Source organism: Microcaecilia unicolor, unplaced genomic scaffold (assembly GCF_901765095.1).
Source record: "Microcaecilia unicolor unplaced genomic scaffold, aMicUni1.1, whole genome shotgun sequence".
NCBI classification, from domain to species: Eukaryota; Metazoa; Chordata; class Amphibia; order Gymnophiona; family Siphonopidae; genus Microcaecilia; species Microcaecilia unicolor.
This window is the reverse complement of record NW_021963914.1, coordinates 435,641-446,399: the sequence shown is the minus strand read 5'-3', so window position 1 is coordinate 446,399 and position 10,759 is coordinate 435,641. Positions and strand designations below refer to the sequence as shown.

The window sequence follows — 10,759 nt, the reverse complement described above, 5'->3', positions numbered from 1 at the left end:
TTTTAGATAATTCACTTTTTTAAGCTGTTGGTGACACAGCATGTCAATCAAAATAAGGGTGTGAATTGAGCCTTTAGATGAGAGCATGCGCCACGTTGGTTGCATTTTTTGCTACGAGTTGAATGTTGAAATAGCGGTCGTCACTGTGCCGCGGTAAGTTCATAATTTAATTTTTACACAGTGTTGCTGTGCTAGAATAGTGGTTTTTTTTCTTTACACAGTGTTGGTGTACTAGAATGAATTGATTCTTAGCGCTTGTGTAAATACAATGTACTTAATTATAGAAACCACCTTTTAGTCTCCTGTTTTTGCAAAGGTGGTTTCTTTTGAATCACTACCGTCCGGTGTGACAGGCTTTCTTGGCTCTGAAGTTTCTCTCCGTTTAATCTCGGAGGACTTGGATACCTAAACACTTCACATAATTTATGCTCAAACCCTGACCCCTGAGGCAGCGTTGTTTCACGCCGAAACATGGCCCGTGTCGGGTCGTTCATATAAAACACTCCTGTTGTCTCAGTCTTGAAGGCCCAGTGTTGCTTTTTTTGTTTGTGTACTTTTTATGTATGCTGGTTACTGTCTCTGTTGTTTGGCTTAATCCTCCAGTGGTCATTTAGGGCACCTTTTTGTGACTTAGTCGTGACTGAAACAGGTCTAGACCAAAACATCTAACTTTTAGCTCTGGATGTTTTTGCTTTGTTCCATTATGGCAGAAAAACGTCCAAGTTTTGGGAACACCCAGATCTCACCCCCAGCACGCTCCCTTGTGATTTGGATGCACTGCAGATGAACTGCATAGAAAAGCGTCTTAAAGATGGATTTCAAAAATTGCAATTTGGATGTTTTGAGAAAAAAAAATCCATCTACTGCTTTTTTTTTTGACATTTTTCTGTTTTGAAAATGAGCCCCTAAACTAAGAAGAGTTATATATAGATCTGCCGCACAGGCAGCATTATTAGAACACAGCCCAAGTCGAGTCATGTTTTCCGTTGCACCAGCATCAGTGTTGACCATTTTGGAATAAATGTGATTGTTTTAAGAGCCTGTCTCCTTGGATGTCTCTTTTCAGGCCTCACTTTTTTTTGCTTGCTTGCTCACACTTGTGAGGCTCCTTCTCCTTTTCTTTCGACAGTCCACAAGTCGCCATTTCTTAGTTCACCTCAGATCCAAGGTCTTACAGGGCTGAGTAATGATTGAAACCAGGGAGCCATGTTCTGATTTGAGCAGCAATAGCTTGGCAGCAGGATCTGCTGAGGAATGCGTTATATCATGAAATTTCTTGTCTGCCTTTGATGCTCAAAGCAGCTTACAGCATTATCAGCATTCAGTACATTAGAACACTGCCCGAAAGAGTTTACAATTTAAGTGGATACCTGAGGCAAAGAGTTTAAGGGGTGGGTGGATGCATTTGACCCACTCCTTTCTTTGTTTCTCAGCCTTTAGCTTGAATCGCCAAACTGCTAGTGATTTTGTAAAAATATAAGCCTGATAGTGTATGCCCTCCTTTCTATAGAAATCCTGGGGTCAAAGCTACTCTGTTCTTTGAACAGCAGCACTTTTTACTTCTGACTTTATTGGGTTGTAAGTTGTTGTTCTCCTCCGTGACCTTGAAGCTGGCTCTGATCTTTTTCAGCCTAGGTAGAAGGGAGACATGGGCTGCCTTTTTTTTTTTTTTTGGGGGGGGGGGGGGGGGGGAGGGTTGGTAAGTTTCCATCACACATGCTACCGACTGCTGTTGGACTGCAGCTCCATGCACTTCAGGTACTTTTCTCCAGGTTTATGCCTGGTCATTAGAGTGAAAGGTTGTTGATTGGGGTCCATGCCCTAGGACTTGCTCTGTGGTCCTGGAGCTGTGAAGCTCAAATCTGGTCACTAGGTGTTTCTGTTCAACCAATGACCTCCACTTGCCCCTCCCTCCCCCTGTGCCTCCACAGTATTCCCATGCCTGGTACACCCAGGACATGTAAGATCTGAGCTGGGACTTGAACTAGGTCATGTGGCTGCTGAGTCGCTGGAACAGCCAGGTCTAGCAGGCTTCCAACTGCTGTATTGCTCATAGAGAAAGCTAGATTGTTTGCAGAGGGGTGATAAACTTTTATACCAGATCGATAAGATTGCAGTTTTTGGTGTGGTACATTCTCTGCTATACTGTGAAACTTGACAAAAAAAAGCTCCTTTCTTTTGCAGTGGTCTTGGGTCTTATTCTGTCTTGCATTGTGTTGTGGTGTGGGCACAAAACAAAGTGGAGTTCTGTGCTATCAGACTTTGTGGCAATCTCTAAGAAGCATATAGTGCCTGAGAAGACACGATCCAGCTCAATCTCATACATGGTCAGTATCTTTCTTGTCTGGGGAATGGCAGTATGAATATCTCTGCAATAGTAGCAAATTTTAGGGACATATTAGCAACATGAGCTACCATTTAAGTTGTGTTATTTTACCACAAGTCCCATTTTATGCAATGAGACCTACTTACTATAACTGGGGGTTAACAGTAAAATAACACATCCTAACAGTAACCCACATGGATAACATCTCCACCCCCCTCCCAAAGCTGGCAGAGCTTGCTGTCTTTATCCATTGGAAAAAATCAAGAGAATCTTTTTGATATTTTAGTATGTTTTGTGTTAAGACTGGTACGATCCCTTTCCCTAACTATACAAGAGGGCATGAAGCCAGGTGACTCCCCACCAGGGCCTGTCCTATCCTATTATTTGAAAAGCGGGGAAAATGTCTCATCAATCAGTGGCAGTGAGTGGGGCAGTAGGAAGTGTACTGTCCAGCACTTTACAAAGTTCAAGATTTTGTGGTGTGGTTCCCTGAAGAAGCAGTGCAAAACGGGACCGTTGGGATCATACGCTCTTTCTGTTATAAGCTGAAATATACCACCTCGCACACAACTGGACAAAAAGAGATAAGTCCACCTTTATATACAGAATTGAACTTCATTAATTTTTCCTGGAGTTGATTTTTAAAGATATATAAAATTATACAAAAAAAATAGAAAAAAAATCTTTTGGGGTGGTTTTGCCGATTACATGTATATGGTGTGCAGATATTATTGTTGGCCTGCCACTGATTATGAAAAAGCAGGGAAAATGTCTGTCACTTTTCACTGTAGATTGTTTTTTTGATGTTGATCAGTATGAAGGTGCAGTGACTTTGATCTGTGATATTCTTTATCCTATATATGGCCAGCTGTGGTGATGGGGGGAGGACTGGGCTGCATTGTTCTGGTTTCCAGATAACCAGTCTCAGCATAGCTTTCTTCCCATGATGTGTCAGCGTGGTAATGTACTAGAGCATTGTAGGGTGGCATGGATCCAACTCTAAGAGGACTGTGGGTAACTGAACTCATCCCTTGACTCTTGGTCTGTCCAATATGACAATTGATGATAGGGTTCATATTAAGTTATAAGGGATGTAGGCAGTGGTGTGCTGGTAAATTTTTAACAGGCTCTCTCCCTGGTCCAACTCTGCGCCCCCCACCCCATCTACCTCTGCGCCCCCCCCCCCCCCAAATTGCAGAGCTGGCTATACCCAGGGAGAGAGCCAGGGGGGGAGGGGTCACGCATTTCTCTCCCCGGGAAATTATTTTTATTTTTAAATGCTTCCAAGTTCCAATCTAATTCAAGTTTAACGTGGGATAAAATGCCATAAATAAGTAAATAAATTGACAGAAACTCTGAACATTGAGAACCTGATTCCCATAACATGATGCCTGTTTTAGAAGCCCATTACCAGGAGAAAAAAAATCTCTGCAGGGTCATAAATAAGTAACTAAATAAATAGTTAGATAGAAACCTGATCCTTATATTATGACATCTGTTTTAATGGCCCTTTACCAGGAGAAAAAAGATCTCTGCACAAATATAATACATGCTAGGGTGTCCCTATAACCAGCCCCTCTAAATGACACACTGAATATGATTGATAACAAATTACTACACTATTTATGAAAAGTTATTCCATTACTATACTTCCTCTGACCTCTGTGTACATCTGTATGCTGCCAAAGCTGGCATGTTTGAAAATATAAGAGAGATTGAATTAAAATGCTACCAACAATAAATAACGACAACCTACATGCAGCAGCTCAAGTTTGCTTGATTTTGTTTTCAGTTTAACGGCGAGGACAGCCTGCACGGGAAGGGGAAACAGACTAACTTAAATAGCTTCAACTTTTTTTTTTTTTTTTTTACTTCATGCTGTCTTCATTCAAACCCAGCATAATCTCCCTCCTGCTGCTCCTCTGTGAATCCTACCTCTCAGCTTCCATTCCCTCTGGCCATTGTTTAAACATTACTTGTTCCTGCAGCTGTAGTGGTAACACGAGACGCTGCCTGATCCACCCAGTGCCTGTCTTTGCCAGTGAGTGTACAGCCCCGCTGATGCAACTGCCTGTGGGTGGGATCCAGCAGAGAAAAGGCTCCGGGGTTGGTCAGGCAGTGGTGAGGGGGGGGGGGAGATGATGATCCTAAGGGACGACATGAGGAGGTATGCTGGGAGCCTATGGGAGGGTGGGGGCTTGGGGAGGAGGGAGAGAGGAGGAGAAAAAAAAAACCAGATAATTGTGTGCTTGCTGCTGACTCCAACAACCGGCTCGTAAAAATCAATAAAATTTAACAAGGGGCTCGTGCGAGCCGGCTCCAGCACACCACTGGATGTAGGGGTGGTATATGCTCTGACTTCAGCGGCTCTCATGGTATACCTCAGACTCCCTTTAACCTCAAGCTTGTATGTACATAAGTAATGCCACACTGGGAAAAGACCAAGGGTCCATCGAGCCCAGCATCCTGTCCACGACAGCGGCCAATCCAGGCCAAGGGGCACCTGGCAAGCTTCCCAAACATACAAACATTCTATACATGTTATTCCTGGAATTGTGGATTTTCCCAAGTCCATTCAGTAGTGGTTTATGGACTTGTCCCTTTAGGAAACCGTCTAACCCCTTTTTAAACTCTTCCAAGCTAACGGCCTTCACCACATTCTCTGGCAACGAATTCCAGAGTTTAATTATGCGTTGGCTGAAGAAAACGCTTCTTCCGATTTGTTTTAAATTTACTACACTGTAGTTTCATTGCATGCCCCCTAGTCCTAGTATTTTGGAAAGTGTGAACAGACGCTTCACATCCACCTGTTCCACTCCACTCATTATTTTATATACTTCTATCATGTCTCCCCTCAGCCGTCTCTTCTCCAAGCTGAAAAGCCGTAGCCTCCTTAGTCTTTCTTCATAGGGAAGTCGTCCCATCCCCGCTATCATTTTAGTTGCCCTTCGCTGCACCTTTCTCCAATTCTACTATATCTTCTTGAGATGCGGTGACCAGAATTGAACACAATACTCAAGGTGCGGTCGCACCATGGAGCGATACAACGGCATTATAACATCCTCACACCTGTTTTCCATATTGTTCCTAATAATACCCAACATTCTATTTGCTTTCCTAGCCGCAGAAGGTTTCAGTGTATTATCAACGACGACACCCAGATCTCTTTCTTGGTCCGTAACTCCTAACGTGGAGCCTTGCATGACGTAGCTATAATTTGGGTTCTTTTTTCCCACATGCATCACCTTGCACTTGCTCACATTAAACGTCATCTGCCATCTAGCCTCCCAGTCTCGTAAGGTCCTTTGTTAACTTGTGACAGGATTGTGAAAAATTACAGACTTTAAATAACTTTGTGTCATCAGCAAATTTAATTACCTCGCTAGTTAATCCCATCTCTAAATCATTTATGCAGCAAAGATCCTCTGGTTTGGTGCTGACAGAAATTATAGATCAAAAGACAGCAGAGGGTTAAACCAGCTGACAACTGTGGAGAGCATCTTCCTGGTCGATGACATCACAGATGGGTCATATTATTGTGATGTCACAGTTCAGTCACTAATGTTTCTCTCTTTAATACACTGGTGCCTAGTAGTGAAATGCTCCAGATTCTTTTTGCTTGTACATGGTGGGGGCTGTGTAGCTGCAAGAAATAGGCACAAGTAACAGCTTTGGTAACATGTTTCCCAGCCATACTTCAGTTGCAGAAGGTTTTGCACCCATTGAATGAAAAGGGAAAACAGAAAAAGTCCTACCCTTTTCTCAGCTGTTCTGAGGATTACTGCTTCTTTTAAACCTACAGAGGTGTGTGAAACCTTCTCTTTTTGCAAAGGAGGTAAGAAGAGAAAATCGCATGCAAGCAAAGAATCTAAGTCCTCTCTACTAAAGCTGGAACAAATAAAGCAACAGTTAGCCAAAGGCTATGAAAATTTGAAAAAAAAACAAAAAACCTTTCCTAAAATAACTAGCTCAATCTGTAATGTCCTCCTCCAAACTGGCTGAAAAGCCTATAAATCAAAGATCAGCCTTGGGCTTGGTAGAAGGGAAGGAATTAAACTAGAGGCTTCCTTCAACTGGTTATCTGTGCTCTAAACTGATGTTATGCTAAGCTCTAAAATAACTAAACTAGACTCTAGAACAGTTTTTATGTGAAACTGTGACAGACTTTAAAGGCTTACACTATTGTAAAAGCTAACTTTGCTAAGGGGTCCTTTTACTAAGGTGCGCCAAAAAGTGGTCTGCGCTGGTGTAGGTGCGTGTATTGCGTTGGGTGAAGAAAATGTTTCTCCGATTTGTTTTAAATTTACTACACTGTAGTTTTGCCTCCACCTACCCTCCTCTCCTCTTTCCTGTACACATTAGTTGATTTGATTTGCTTACTTTATTTTTTGTCTATTAGATTGTAAGCTCTTTGAGCAGGGACTATCTTTCTTCTATTTTTGTGCAGCGCTGCGAACCCCTTGTAGCGCTATAGAAATGCTAAATAGTAGTAGTAGTAGTAGTATTGGACGCGTGCAGGTCCGTTTTTCAGTGCATCTGCAAAAAAGGCCTTTTTTTGGGCCGGAAATGGACATGCGGCAAAATGAAAATTCGCGCATGTCCATTTTGGGCCTGAGACCTTACCGCCACTCATTCATTTAGCAGTAAGTTCTTGCATGCTAGCTGGGCGGTAATCGTCAGTGTGTGTACAATGCCAAATACCACCCGGATAGTGCTGCATACCAGAAAATAAAATATATTTTCCAGCGCTTGTACTGGATGCTTGTAAAAAAATGAAATTACCGCCTTGGCTACACGGTAGCCAGGCGGTAGTTCTGAATTGGCGCGCTTTGGGCGCATGTAGGCGCCTACATGGCTTAGTAAAAGGGCCCCTAAATAAGCAGAATAATTAAATATTTTATTGTGGTGGTTGTTTTAATTTTAACCTCAAGCTTGAATACAATTTCCTAGCAGGTAAGATATTCACCAGTAAAATTTTCTTCCCCTCAGCAAGTCCTCTCTCTCAGCACCTCTTCAGGCCCTGCTGTAGTTCATTAGTATTCAGTTTGGTGGCGATCTGATCTGTCTACATTCAGAGTTCAGACACTTCTTGCTGGACTCCGAGTGATGCAGAGGACACCATGACCCTAGCCCCTGTGCTCCTAGGAACAGGGGAGGGGCTGAAGAGCTCCCTGTAAATGAAATGCTGATAGTTTGAATGTTTACTGCATAAATTTGGGGTATTTAGATAATTTTAAACTGGAAAAGTTTCCCATATAGGTATTTGTATAAGATGTACATGAATATTTTTCTCAAAAAATTTAACTTTTGAAAAATATTTTGATTTCTCATATTTTATTATTTCTATAGCACTATCTGTAGTACTGCAGTGCTGAACAGACAGCCCCTGCAAGAAATAGACACAATTCACAGGGCCTTTTACGTGTTAAAAAAAAAAAACCCCAACAAAAACCAGCATGGCCACCTGATGGGCCGATGCTCAAAACCTAAAGCTGGTGCTAAAGACCAGGGTTAGTGTGCCGCACAATACTGTAATAGTTTCAGTGTGGACACTGAAACCATTAGCGCAGACTGTATTTAAGTGCAATCATTTAGTACCCCCTGGAATTTGTAAGAAAATAAGGTGCATTTAGTGCCAGAAAAAATTATGCCTGTGTGGGGCAACAGTAGAAGGGTTGGTTGAGAGAAGGGGTGTCCCAGGATGTACTGGGTGCTGCACTGCTATTTTGATGACATGCCCCCAGAGCAGGAGGGAGGAGGCATCCCTCTCTCCTCCATCCTGCCTCATATTATGTATGGAGGGGTTTTGGGGGCAGTTGCTCATCAGAGTGGACTTGGGGGAGGGGTCCTGGTCTGGAGTCCCATTGGACCACCAGGGCTTTTTCAAAGATGGAACGGGGGGGAGGCAGGGGTTCATCGGACCACCAAAGATTTTTTTTTTAAAGGGGCTGATGCTGAAGGGGGGGGGGGGGGGAGCGGCATAGGATAGGATGGGCCAGGTTAAAAAAAATGTATTAATAGGGTTGGTGTAAAGGACACTGTAGCATGCTCCCCCACCCCACCCCAAGATGTTAACTTTCCTGGCAGTGCCTGAGCCAATCCGTGTTCAGGCACGGACAGGAAAATTAGTGCAGACTCATTAATACCGCAGTTTTAACATGGAATTTATTTGCATGCTCATTATTCTGCGCTAGGTTCATGGTAGAATTTGATTCTACCATGATCCTTTGAGCAGTGGCCTGTCAGTGATTCACAGTCTGGTTTTCTGTATTGCTCTGTGGTAGCCTTGACCATATTCATGAAATTTTGCAATAAAACATCTAGCTCTTCTCAGGAGTACCACGCCTCAGTCCCTTGTCTTTTTTTTTTTTTTTTTTTTTGCTGTAGCTGACTGATAGAAGGAGAGAAGCTGATGAGGACTGAGCCACCTTTCACTCTCCAGCTGCTCACCTGTGGCAATGATGCAAAGAAGGTGGTTGAGAGAAAGGCCTTTTCATCTGTGTCAGCAACTCAGGATTGTCACATTTTGTTTTCATTGGGAAAAGCACTGGGGGTGCAGGAGTATTTGGTGCTGGTTAATTTGAGAAAAATCAGGTTGTCTTTTTTTACTGCAAGGTATTGAGGTTTATAGATGAAACCATTCACTGTACGTTAAGTGATCTGTTGTAGTTACCTCAATGGCGACAGATGTTTGTCTTCATCTTAATTGTTTAGAGGGGAAAAAATTCTGGCGCTATTCAGTAACATAATGAGTTTGTTAGTTATTGGTCCAGTCCTGTACTGCTGTGTGACAGTCTCTGCTCCATTTCACAAACTGAATGAAATTGAGCTGCCTTCAGCTGCTGCCTAATTGCTGTAGAGTTATTTCCTGAGCGTTTTTGTAGGCCTCACCACCCCTCTCAGTCTGCCCTCAGTTTATGCACTCTCTCTCAATACAAGCCTATATCCCTGTGGTGGGATAGAGAGAAAACTGCCTGCTGGGCTCCATTTTGACACTTCAGAACAAGATAAATTCCATTTCATCTATTTATTGTTTATAAAAATATTATATTTATTTTCTAGGGGCGAGGGCGGGGAGGTTTGATTACAGAATTGGCATTTGCTTCCCACATACAAGTTTCTCTTTACCACTTTTGCTTTGTAAGCTTGAGAACCTACAGGCCGGACCAATCTCACTCGTGATTGTTTGTGTCTGGGTTGGACGGCACCATACAGGATTCATGTTGTGACTGGATAGGGCTGTGGAGAGTCTCAGCAAAGGATTGTCCAGCAAGGTTTGGTAGCTTGCTACTTCTGCTTTGGACTGCCAAACTATGGTTGATTTGGGCAGTTTCTCCAATCTTGCTTGAAGCCTGCCACCTGACACTACTGCCTGTGCACACTGATCTCTGGACATGCAGGGTTCTTTCAAGTATTATAGTTTCAAGGCTCAACAGTGTATTAAAATGTTTCCTGCTCAGTAACTTGACAAAGAGTCCTTAGTGATGCTCATCCTGTGCTGAATCCTCCAATCATACTTGTGTTTGGGCCTGCTGTCTGTCCTATGAGGGATGTAATTACTAAAAGGCTACTCAAAATCTGTCATACAGGTCTAAAGGCCAGTTGGATTTCAGGATAGCCCTAATACATATCATGAGAGAGATTTGCATATAATAGGGGTGACAGGCATTCAAATCTCTCTCATGCATATTCATTACTCCTCTGAAGTAACTACCCTCTCATTCTCTTATAACTCTTTATTGAAATACAACATTTTTACATAAAGTTTTAATAGCCCATAATGAAGAAAATGCCTCCCCTCATTATATTGCTCACACCATCACCACTCAGACTCTTACCAAATCACACAACCATCTTAAAATTGTACATATATTACACCATTTTAAAATGATTTTACATTCTCTCTGACCTGAATAATGAAAAAACTATAATACTGAAATTTTTCACAAATACAATGTTCTTGCTAAGAATGTACTTTTCATGCACCAGAGTGTCAGTTTCAAGTCCTCTCATTGCAGTTTTAGCATTTAGAAGTGATATATAAATCAGTGTGCATGTCCATGAATAACTCTGTGGTAACTGCTTGGTCTTCGAGCAGACCTCTGAAAATCCCAACTCCACTTGAATTAGCCATTCCTTCTGTTCAGCTCCCGTTTTGGTCATAAACCGTGAAGACTGGCTAATTCAAGTGGAGGAGTAGCGTAATGGTTAGTGCAGTGGACTTTGATCCTGGGGAACTGGGTTTGATTTCCACTGCATCTCCTTGTGACTCTGGGCAAGCCACTCCATTGCCCCAGGTACAAATAAGTACCTGTATATACTATGTAAACCACTTTGAATGTAGTTGCAAAAAACCACAGGTGGTATATTGAGTCCCTTTCCCTTTCCCAATGATAGGTCTTGAAAAGGAGACTGGTTTTTCCACATGAACAA

General features: G+C 42.6%; 1 long non-coding RNA gene across 1 annotated transcript; it reads left to right on the top strand.

Annotated features, from left to right (window-relative positions):
* The first annotated feature begins 2,238 nt into the window (after window positions 1-2,238).
* On the top strand, window positions 2,239-9,155 carry LOC115459750. Its single transcript, XR_003940328.1, has 2 exons — window positions 2,239-2,327; window positions 8,714-9,155. It is a non-coding gene; the product is annotated as an uncharacterized LOC115459750 (long non-coding RNA).
* The last annotated feature ends 1,604 nt before the right edge of the window (window positions 9,156-10,759 follow it).